Source organism: Caloenas nicobarica, chromosome 4 (assembly GCF_036013445.1).
Source record: "Caloenas nicobarica isolate bCalNic1 chromosome 4, bCalNic1.hap1, whole genome shotgun sequence".
Lineage (NCBI taxonomy): Eukaryota > Metazoa > Chordata > Aves > Columbiformes > Columbidae > Caloenas > Caloenas nicobarica.
The window spans coordinates 35,099,782-35,109,928 of record NC_088248.1 but is presented as its reverse complement, the minus strand read 5'-3'; positions in this window follow the sequence as shown (position 1 = coordinate 35,109,928).

The following is a 10,147-nucleotide window of genomic DNA, read 5'->3' as shown; positions in this document are numbered from 1 at the left end:
ATACAAAAAATACTTATTTGGCAAAGATAGAATGATTCAGCAAGTTCGAGGCACTTGCAAAATAAGCATTTTATGTTTGCAGCTGCACGTCTCTCTGAAGGACGAGCTTCCAAAAAGAAATGAAGGAAACATTCCAAGAAGTAGCAATGCTATGCTAAATAAAATTAGTAGCATAAGATGCTCATGGGAAAGGTTTTTCTTTTCTTCAGTCATCATCATTAGAGTAAAAATTTGTTTACTTGGAATTAGTATCACCAGATGGAAGTCACAATATATATTTCTATATCTCACTCCATTTTTCATTAAGACAATTAAGAATCAAAGCCTTAGTATTAAACACAAAACAAAACAGAGTCTATGTTCACATCGACACAACCAGCCTGCAATGTCTCACATTTTATTTCTCCTGTACCTTTGTCCATTTATTATCTCTTATACTCAGCATCCTAACTTGCATGCTTAAGTCTTCACTTTGGAGCTCCATAAATAATAAATTATTTGTAAAACACTGTATATGCCTCAAAGTTTTATATAAATTAAATGTTGTATGTGAATGCCATCATTAATCATTAGTTGATGGCCACCGAGGGAATGCTAACAGGTTACAAAACAAGTTTCCAACACAAAGACATACAAAGTCTGGAAGATTTCAACCTTATCAGCCATAAAGATCTCACAGGAATAAAGACGAGAAACAGCCAAGTACTTATACATAAAAATGACAGCATCCGCAGAGGGTTTCAGAAATATACCTGTGGTGTCCCATGAGTCATCTTTTTGTTCCTGAGAGGGAGAAAAACCATGTGCAAGATGTTTCAGACAGAAAGACAGTAATGGATGAAATTTCACATTAAAATCAAATAACACTACTATACTGTTTCTAATGACCGCATCCTAAATAATCTCATTACACATCTTTGTGCCGAAGTTTATTATCAAAAGCAATTTTATTCAGGCACTTCGATGGTAGGACTTACGCATATGATTAATTCTTTAGAATCTGAAATGAGCTAAGCTCTGTAAGGTGGTGACTTTGATGAGGACATCTGCTGTAGAAGATCTGTCCATACTAGAAATTGCAAATGGTATATAATGGTGATGGAATTCTGCAGAGGACACAGAACATTAATTCATGTGCATTTTGTACTGATCCAAAAAAAAAAAAACCAAACCCCTGACACTGCCAGATTTGAAGATGTAACTGAAAGGAAGAAAATATAATGCTAATTATTTTAAAAGAAATTTCCTTCGTGCATTTCATCTCATGCTCACTACCAATAATTAAATCTTTGTATATAATTCAGTCTATTAGAGCCAATTCTTCAAAAATATCTCTGTACACACTCTTGACCTTTAGAACAGGATTTTCTACTCAGAGGAAGACAACTGCAGGACACAGAAGCCACTTAGTTTCCCCTCTCATTAAGGGAGGCTTAGAAGTAAGCCAGTTTTTTAAAAGGCAATTTTTTGAAACACCTTTCCACAGAGACTCTTGAGGAGTGCTCTGTCATATTCTGCACTACTCTTTTAAGAAATAATGTATTTATTTTTTTCCCCACAGTGTCTGTAGCTGCACCACAAACAAATGTGTACAAAACAAGTGAACAAGCACATCTGCATGGAAATGAAATCAGACAGAAAGCATCTATTATTACATTGGACAGTTCTACCATGTATATACAGGAACATGGTATCATTTTCCAAGGTATCCAGATGGCTTCACTGATGTCAACCAATGTCATTAAGCATGTAATAGAAGAGGATCATTACAGAGAAGATTTTGTTGGTTTTTTTTTTTTCCAAATAGCAGTAGTGAAAGGACAAGTAAAAAGATAAAAATTCTTGGAAAGGCAAGCCAAACAAAATCTCACCTAAATCCTCTTGCAAGAGTTCCTCATATCTTTCTTCTCTGCTATAGCATGAGCATTATATATTTTCAGTAGAAAATAGCCAGCGTCTTAAAAAAAATACTGATAATCCACATTTCCCCTCAGTAAACACTTTTTACCAATTATAGTTAAAGCTTAAAAAAAAAATCAAACAAACCCTGGAGAGTATTGTCAGCAAGGAAAGTAAACAAAAATAATTACTCTAGTTAGCTGTTGAAAGTTTGACTTTAAAATACAAAGCAAACTAGTTGAAAAGAAACATAAAGTCCTTATTTGGAAAGAAAATAGTCTAGTTTATCCCTAGATTTGAAATTTATTTGATGCAGGCAGCCAGAATGGGACCTGGATTTAGCTAAGCAGTAAGTCTGGGACATAACAATTTCACAAAGTATCCTAAAAGAGCTACCACCTGGAAACTGGTCAGGCAGATGTGTTAAATGCCAAATGTTCTGTGTCTACACTCACCATGACACATTTCTGTGATTCAACTACACCACAAAAATCTACTGAACCTCTTCTAACTTAAATGAGAACTTAAGTTCTATTTCATTTACTACGCAATATCAGTTTCAAGTCATGGCTTCAAAACCTCATCCTATTGTCACACTGAAGTTTGGATTGTATTCTCTTAGCCACTCTTCCGTTGCGTATTGTTTCTAGAAAGACACAGCTTTTTCTACAGGTATTTAAAAAAGAAAAAAAAACACCATAAATCAGATGATGTTGGCAGTTTTGCTTCACATTTCAATTACTTGTATTGTTGCTAATTTAGGTTTGTGGAAGTGATCAAAGGATAGCCTTTAAAAAAAGTAAAAAAATAGTATAATTGTATTATTTGTAGGTATATTATTATACATGTCTGACAGCACAGAAAAATCACTCAGTAAGCCAATAATCCTCTGATTTACATAGCATACTACAACACGCATAAAGAAAGGCTGTTCACATAGTATAGTCCTAGCTAGCATCTTACCAAAACAGCGACATCTACATTCTCATGATCCTGTCTACCGAGAATCTTACACATTTTCTTTTAGGACAATATACAATGTCATAATTCATAAAGGACTTTTTTGCTCTGTGAGAAAAATCTCCATAAATTTGTTCAGCCACAAAAGATAGCTGTGCTTAGCTTTCTGGAGTGAGGCTAAATGCTGAGTTTCCTCTATGCTAAGAAAATGCATGATTATTTTCCATTAAAGCAATTTTTTCAAAAATAACATTCTGAATTTGCTGACTATGCATGGCTGTACTTCAGGGAAGGAAAAAAGCTTTTCAGAAAGTGTGGACAGGGGAAGAAGGGAACAGCTCTCCCCCTCGGCATCACGTTTATATTGAAGAAATAGTTTGTGCATCGTGACCACACTAACAATTCTGTTTTGCTGCTACCAGCATGAGTGCAGTGGGCCCAGAGAAGACCACTGTGTGATGGGACAGATGGCTGGGAGGCTCAGAGTTTGTCCTGATGCCCCAACTTCCCTGGACTTCAGGGAGGCAGTGTCCAACCCACACATAGAACCTCCTCAGAGCAGGCTTTGTCCCGCTGCTTGGTTCAAGAGGTGTGAGTCACTGGACGCATTCATCCGCTGAAGGACTTTGACTTGGGCAACATCTCAAATCAGCAAGCGGGTTATGCAATGGTACTTTTTTTTTTTTCCGTCAGTGTGCTGAAATCTCTCCCAATGATGAAAAAAGAAAATTACAAGCATAAAACAATGAAGAACTTCTATAGAAAGCAGCTTATAAGGTGGACTAAGCAGAACTGACGAACATCTCCCACTTCTAAATGTGGATTGATAATGCTAAGAATATATTTACATTTATATATTTTTAGGTCCCCTAAAAAAAGCAAGAGCATATAGCAAAAAAGAGTGAAAACTATTCCTATGGAAAACTAGTACTTTAGGTAAGTATAGCCATCAGGATGAAGAAAACAAGCTGAGTAAAATCCTGCTCTCACTGAAGATAATGGCTTTATAAAAAGAGTTTATCCCATGATTTATTTTTATATTCAGAAGGTGCAGATGTAAAGAACATGGTAATACCACAGATACAACCAATCAATAGAAATTGCCTGAAAATTGTCTGCCAAGCCTACATTGTGAGAGTGATTTCCTATAGCTTATCCTAGTCATTGCTATGCCAGTAAAAAAATAATATAAAATGTGGACAGAATTCTGCCACAGCACCATAGCAGTATATATTATCGCGCAAAGTTCAAAGTAGGCAGTGTAGTATCCAGCACTCCAAATGCCCAGTGTTTTGTTGTGGAGGCATTAACGTCTTACAGAGGTTTTGGCACAGAAAATCAAGCAGTAACTTACAAAGAGTTCATGTTATGTTAGATTTAACTAAACCTGAGCCTCTCACATCAATTGTGTGCATTTTTAAACAGCTAAGAAAGTGTAATTTGAAAAAATAAGCATATACATGCATATACACGAACTATCACCCCTGCTGCTGAAATAAGGGGCAGTGACATACGCAATAGCTTTCATTTGGCCTACTTGTGCAGGCCAAAGGTAGTGTGGAAGAGTCTGTTTTTCTCACAGAAGTTCTGTAGGACTTATTCCTGTCAATGAGAACAAAGACAATCACAGGAGTTAGAGCAGACTGTGAAGTTACGGGATTCTCTGTTGACTGAATCCCATGAGACGATCGTACTATCCTATGGAAATGTAAGATTCCACATTTATTCAAACTATAAGGTAGCAAGGCACTTGTTTATGAACCTTTCTCTGGCTAGTGGCCCTACTATGAATTATTGCTGTAGTTATAATTGGTTTTGAGTATGGTCTTATCAAATTCAGCACTAGTTTTACTATTGCATTTCCATATTTGTGTATGGATATGCATATATACATATATAATGGAACATTCACAATCATCACTTCATATCCTGGCAACTCTGCTTATTTGTTAACACATAGTAGCTGAATGAATTCCAGCTACAGGTAACTTGTATTAGCTGCCAAGACACTTAGTTCCGAATTTATGTAAATATTCTTCCAACATTTTTGTCAAATTATTAAAAACCACAGTAACAAATATGAAAGCAACCACCTGAGTAAAAATCATGTAGTTTGTATTATTGTATCTTTAGTCATTGTGACAGTATAAAAAATAGCTACTCATTCAAAAACAGAAAAAATATTTCTGTGAATATTCCACTATTTAGGAGTTATGAGGTAACCCAAAAAGTGTTTGTCATTTATTATATCATGAAACCAGTTACTGAAAAATATTGTTATTTGTAAAGCATACTATTAAATGAAAGAGCTATAGCTTGACCTCTTTAATTATATTCTTCTCTTAACTCATAGAACATGGCACTGAAAGGCAGGCAGTATCAATACAACTTGAAAATTGGGTAAAAAGTTGTTACATAAAAACCTCCAAGTATATTTTTACCAAGATGCCCTTGATGGTCCAGTAAAGCACATGCCAGAAGGACTCTGGGCTGTCCCCTTCTGAGCAGCTAGCACGTGTATGCATTACTAACAGTAAATAACTCTGGAAACAGATTTTATTTTCCAATTTCAAGAACTGTTTACCATAAACACTGAATTACAATTTCAAAACTGCACTAACAGTGGGTCTTTAAAAGGAAAACCAACCAACCAACCAAACACAAACCAAAAAACAAAACCCCCAAAAACAATTGTGAGTATATTTTCTGTCCTTGAAAACACAGAGATAAATGGTCTCTTTTGGATGGTCCTTCACCTTTTAGGATTGAGGGGGGATAGAAGAATGACATAAAACTGCCTCTCCAACTCCTATTTCAGCTTTGCCCATCTGCTTGCCTCCTGTGCATGGACAGATGCAAAGGAAGCAGCATGGTCCTGCATGGCTCATGGCATCCTTTGGAACCCCTTTCTTTGTAGCATTCCCCCCACCTCCACATATGAACTAATTGAAGATAATTTCAAGGGGCTAGTCTAGGCACTCATGTTTAGCAGCCCTTCTCTACTCTATACGATACATTTTCAAAAATAGTTTTGGGATCTTTATAGGAAATAAATAAAACCCAATATAATTTAAAGATGTAGTTTAAATCAAAGTCTTCAGTTGGAAGACTAGTAGAAGTAAACTCTTTAACACAGGTAAGTCAGTCTTGAAAAGTCAGCATTTGTTAAAAATAATGACAAATGAAATGTGAACTTTTTCTCTCTGCCTACAGCATGTAGGAATGGTCCTTTCCTGTTGAGTGAGAGTTGGAAATCTACTGTGAGGAAGAACTTTGGGCAAATGCTACGAAGTCATTTGCTGGACAACCTTGTGGAATTAAGCACTTTTCATTTAGGTATAAAGACTTTTCTTACCACCGAGGTAATTAAAGCACTGAGCTGTCTACAGAGGTAGCCAAATTTTCATTAGCAATAAGAGCTGTTACAAAGGAGACTGATAGAAGAACAGTGCAGTGGATGATGCCACTTGAATTAAGGGTTTAGCTTAGATGACCTGAGATATCTTTCCCACCTTTATCATCACTGCTTCTTTAACACAGAGACACATACAATGAGCTATAGTAAGCATTAATGACTGCCAAATCTAGTTTTTAAAATTTATAATAAGTATTATATACAGTAATTATATTTCATATCTGCCCGCCAAGCGAAAAAGTATGTGTTAGAACTCACTGCGTGTGGTGAGGCAAGAGGGCAAGAAAGCAAGCGCATCATGTAATATGCCCTAATGATAAGATTACGGACTGTGAGAAGGGCTCATGACATGTAAAAGCTGCAGGTGAGTTAGATTTGTCATTCTCAGAATGTTTGTATTGTATCTTACTATGTTCTATTTTTTTGCCACTTGTTTACAAAAATCATATTTTAAAGATTTTTTCAAATAATATCAATTTAATACATTTTATGTTAAAGCACTAAATGACTAACTGAAGTTGTGATCATCAAAGTGATATTCACTACTTTAAGGAAATCTCTAAAAAAAATATGCGCTATGAATATTACAGTTACTTCACAACAGAAGGAGTTGACACTTCCTAAATGAAAGCAGGAATTAATTTAGACTCTTTATTATGAATTTGTTATCACTTCGAATTCCCACATCCCCAGATGTAGACGTGCTTATCAAACTTCTTTGGGAGAGAGTAAAGATAGCATTTGGGACAGAAAAAAAGAACAATTTGGGAGCAATTTTACCATTGATCTATTTCAAGCAGCCCCAAAGTTTAGAGTATTAGGAGCAGTATGAACAGAAATTTCAGGAAGATCAATAGTAGGCAGAGATTGAACGGAATTTGCCACATAGGTGCTGTTATTGTATACAATTCCGTAACTCTATTATGTCTCATACAGGTCTCTATTTTCTTCAAAACTGATGCTAGGGAAAATTTTCCAAGTTAAGTCCACAGCTAAGTAATTTTCTGCATTTTATTCTAAGCCCTTGATATTCCTAAGATAATTTGGACCTGATAGATCTCTCACAGTAAATTTTTGTGATCCCATGACAGCTTAAATGGAAAGATTCAATAAACACTAAACTTTGGTACAGTTAAATAGGTCTGAGTAGCCTCTAGGGATATCATGCAGAACTGCCGCTGCTGATTCTATTTTGCTGGTGACAACTGTATTCATAAAACTAGCTGAAATCAAATATTTGTATTTTAAAATACAATTATTTGTGTACACTACTTTGTGTAAAGACATTGTCTACATCCATCAGCCAAAGAGGAGGCTGAAACCCCAGAAACACACTCTATTAAAATGTGTAATACATTTAAATAAAAATATTGAACCTTTCACATTGCAAACCTCTTCAGACTCAATTTGTTTGCTATTACAGTGAACTCTTTGTTGTACTAGATCTCCAGCAGAGACACTACTAATATATATCTAAAATATTTGCCATTTCTCAGGTTCTTTCTCTGCTTTGGACACATGAACAATCTGCTGAAGTAAAAAAATACTGATTCAAGTCGACAATTTTTAAGTAGAGTTACTGAATAGATACTTAACCTACTAGCATTACCATCCTATCACACGGCCATTATAACAATGATCAAGAAGGTAACATTCCAGAAATACAATTATATTGTTGGCAAGAAAGTTACATTATTTCGTTTAGCGATAACGCAAACTACAGCAAATCTACCCTCGAGTGACAAGATGATTTGGGGGAAGATTTATATTCCCCTTGCAAAACTCTTCAAGGGAATTTCATGTCTATGGGGACAAATAGGTTTGCTCTACGTAAAATCTTAGGAAAATACATTTATAATAAATAAGAAACCAGATCTCAATAATACTAAACAGACATTAAAGGTCTTTTGCCTTTTTTAAGAAGATCTTTTATGTATGATTGAAGTTTATACAACACTCCAGAAAAGCCATCATGTGTTAGACTGGAAAATAAAATCAGAAGCATTTTCTGTCATATAGGTATACATGAAAAAACGGGAACGTTAAGGTCTTAGAAAGTGTATGTCCAGCTTTGTACCATTACTCATTTAACAAAGCAGAAAATAAGATACTGTACTGTAAACAAAAAGCTACAGTAAAGGACATTTTGAAATTTACATAAGTTTGAGTTCATAAACATTTTGGTTGCTCCATAACAGTTTTCATAGAAAATGAATAAAAAACCCTTGGACAGCTTTCATCACTCTTGACTACTTTTCACTTAAATGCACACAGACATACTTTATATAGCAATATACTGATGTACTGTAACATGGATATTAAACTATGATTACTGCTTTTTGACTGAGATGTGTATTATCCAATCAATATTATATGTAATTGAAATACTCATACATTATGTATTCTCATCATGTAGTTAAGTATAAAACCATGAAAATATAACTTTACATTATTTCAGTTATATACATCAGTTCAGGCTTGACAAAGATTTTTTTTACGCTACGATTTTTAGAGGAATAAGCCCAGAGGTACAATAAATAGCTTTCCACTGTTTACAGTAATGCAATTCTACTTTTTCAAAAAGTTTAGATTACCATATGAGTATTATTTTAGTTTGGTCATTCTAGCATCAAACATTAAAAATCAGAATGCATCCCCCAACATTCCTGATGAGGAGTAATGCACAGAACACCTATGGATTACAGATACATCGAGAAATGGTTTAATTTAATTAGAGGGAAGTTACTGGTAAGTTTGACATTGAAAACACTGTGTATACCTCTTTTGCTGACCGCACTGAGAGTATACACTGTGTTCACATATTCGCAGAAACAGGCTCAGAGCTTGTACCACAAGAAGGGATTTCAAGTTTCTGATAAATGCTCTGTCTTCTCCAATGTTCAGTAAACATTTTCCTTAAGCCTAAGAAATGAATTCCAACTAAAACTGCAAGTCATATTTCAAATTGTATTTAAGTCCAAAATAAAATATTGACCGATACTGCATGAGGCAACATATCCACAATGCAGAAAAATGTAAGCTTTTAAACCAAATGTACAGAATTTTATCTACAGAGAAAGCCAGAGAAACGTGATGTTGCTTTGATTTGCATTAGCATTTAAATTACTGTTATTGCATCCCTCTTAGGATTCCTTTTCACTTTGTAAGTAGAGTTATCATTTTTATATACACATAATTAAAACGTATGGTAACTTCAGATGGCAAAGAATATTCGTAATGATTAAGATTCAGGAAAGTTTTTATATTTTCATCAGTACAGACTTGCATCTAATTGGAGTTACTATTGATCTTAACGCAAAAAGACATTGCCAAGGTTTTGTTGGTTTTTTTTTTCATAACAAAGAACTTTACTAGCTACTGCTTAGAATTACCGTTTAACAGTTTGAAAACTGCTTCCTTAAAGTAACAATTTGAGAACTGCATTTGTTTCATACTTAAAAATATATTTAACACTATTTTACTGCTTGCCATTTATGAATTTTTACTGATAGCCTTCTCTCTCTCTACATGTATTTATGAACACAATTGTACGAAAGTAGAGACAGATATGAACCAAATCTTTGGATCGTGAGTCCCTGCACGTCAGAGTTAAGAGGAGCTATAAATCAGCACCTATCTGACTCCTCATGTGCTGGTATCAAGTACCACTCCAACCCAGAACAACCTTCATCTTCAGAGTTCAAAATGCTTATCTGAGCATCACAGCTTGGGCTCATCTGTAGAAAAAAACTGCTGCACAGATTCAAGTGAACTGGGGATGGTGACACTGCCAAAAACTGAAACATTGACCCAACCTTGACAGTGTCCTTTTAGATTTCAGACTCTTTATAACCCAACTGTAGCTAGTAAAAT